General features: G+C 41.1%; 1 pseudogene across 1 annotated transcript; it reads left to right on the plus strand.

Annotated features, from left to right (window-relative positions):
• The first annotated feature begins 325 nt into the window (after positions 1–325).
• LOC308626458 (trifunctional enzyme subunit beta, mitochondrial-like) lies at positions 326–1,732 on the plus strand (annotated as a pseudogene). The gene has a single exon. The product of its transcript is annotated as a trifunctional enzyme subunit beta, mitochondrial-like (transcript).
• The last annotated feature ends 594 nt before the right edge of the window (positions 1,733–2,326 follow it).

Genomic DNA, 2,326 nt, shown 5'->3' on the forward strand with positions numbered 1-2,326 from the left:
TTTTCTGCAGCCTGGTGCTAGCCAAGCCCCCAAGATACTTCCTGACTAACCTCACCCCACCCCTATGCTAACTTCCTGCAGGTCCCTTAACACTGCCCTTCACTTTGGCTAAAGGGGCAGAAAGAACTCTTCCTCCATTGAAAGGAAGAAGGCCCATCAAGGAGGGGTCATATGCCTGGTTGTCTAGTCAGGTGACTGGCAGACAGTTAGGTCTCTGGAGCCTGATGGCCTGCACGATGGTTCTTTCTAGGCTGGATCCACTTCTAAGTCCCTCTGACCTCTGAAACTTAGGGCCAAGCCCTGCCCACAATGGGAGCCCAAGCATATGAGAACTAAGGTGGGACCATTTCAGGATGACTTCCATCTTGACTTACACTTGAAAAAAATCTTCCAAGTTCAGCAAAATGGGCCCTCAGATTTTCTTGAGTCCTCTGAGCTGTTCCTACTAGCTACCAGCTGCTCCAGCTGCCCAGACCAAATTAAAGAAGACCTTGGCTAAACCCTATAAAAGGAATGTGGTGGTGGTAGATGACGTTCACACTCGATTTCTGCTGCCAGGAACTTCATATAAAGACCTGATGACATGTAATTTGGCTAGAGGAGTACTTTCAGATGTGTTGCAACAGACCAGTGTCCCAAAGGAAGTTGCTGATTATATCATCTATGGCATAGTTATACATGAAGTGAAAACAAGCAATGTGGCTAGAGAGGCTGCCCTTGGAGATGACCTCTCTGACACATCTCCTGTATATGCTGTCACCATGGCTTGCATTTTTGGTAACCAAACCAGGAACACAGGTGTTGGCTTGATTACTTCTGGCCAGTATGTTGTGGTCATGGCAGGTGGTGTTTAATGTCCTATGTCCCTATTTGTAATTTGAGGAAACACATGCTTGATCTCAATAAGTCCAAGACTCTAGGTCAGTGACTATCTTTAATATCTAAATTCAGATTGAATTTCCTATCATCTGAGCACGACCATGTTTCACTCTGAAGACTGCCTTGCCTCTGCCTTGCTGTTTCTCAACTGGAACAGGGTGAGTACGCACTGCACTTGCACAGTCTGGCCAAGAAGGCACAGGATGAAGGACTCCCATCTGATGTTGTACATCTTCAAAGTACCAGGAAAAGATACAGTTACCAAAGATAGTGGCATTTGTCCTAATTGAAGCAGATGGCCAAAATAAAACCTGCATTCATCAAGCCCTATGGCACAGTGACAGCTGCAAATTCTTCTTTCCTGACTGATGGTGCATCTGCAATGCTGAGGAAAAGGCTCAGGCCTTGGGTTATAACCCGAAGGCATATTTGAGGGATTTTGTGCATTTGTCTCAGGATTCGAAAGATCAACTTTTACTCGAACCAACATATGCTACTCTAAAAGTGCTAGAAAAGGCAGGATTAACAATGAATGGTATTGATGCTTTGGAATTTCATGACGCTTTCTCAGGTCAGATTTTAGCTAATGGTAAAGCCATAGATTCTGATTAGTTTGTACAAAACTACATGGATTAAAAAAAAGTTGGGTTGCCTACTTTGAAGAAGTTTAACAACTAGGGTGAGTCACTGTCCTTGGGACACCTGTATGGAGCCATTGGCTGCCAAAAAATTATGGAAGGAAGCAGGCCAGTATGGCTTAGTGGCTGTCTATGCAGGTGGAGTGAAGGGCCATGCTATGATAGATAATAGACCAGGAAAAAGTGACTTGGAGTTTCTGTGCAACACACCCTAGACAAGGCCATTTCAGTACATTACTGAATGACATATATAGTTACTACTTCTCTTAGGAAAACACAATTTGTGGCCTTCTGTGAAACCTTTGAAATTAAACCTTGCTAGTGTTCTGAGCTTTCCAATAATCATGGTTTACTGCCCTTTCAGGGATTTCTTAATCACCATAATCTCACACAGTGATATGTTTAAGCAATTGTTTTTGGTCTCTATTTTAATTAAAGATTAAACAAGGGGTTGCAATTTGAGAAAGAGATTAGCTAGGGTTTGGAATCATCTTTGTAATATTGGCAAAAAATACTCATTCATGTTTGTGATCTAAAGATAAATGTTTTCCTATAAAATACAAACCAATTGTGCCTCTATCTTTATGGAAAGATAATTCAGAATTTAAACATCACTTAAAACTTACAGTAAATATTGAGATATATAAATACCATATTTGTTAACTGGAGTTAACAAACTCCAGTTCTCTTAAACTGGAGAAGTATTGGGGGAAAAAGTTCTTTTAAGACAAGGAAAATAATAAAGATCAGAAATTCAGATCTACATAAAGAAAGGAAGAGGAAGAGCATAAAAGGAATAAGTAAAAATA

This window comes from Mesoplodon bidens (genome assembly GCF_964165515.1).
Source record: "Mesoplodon bidens genome assembly, chromosome: 1".
In the NCBI taxonomy this organism is placed as follows: domain Eukaryota; kingdom Metazoa; phylum Chordata; class Mammalia; order Artiodactyla; family Ziphiidae; genus Mesoplodon; species Mesoplodon bidens.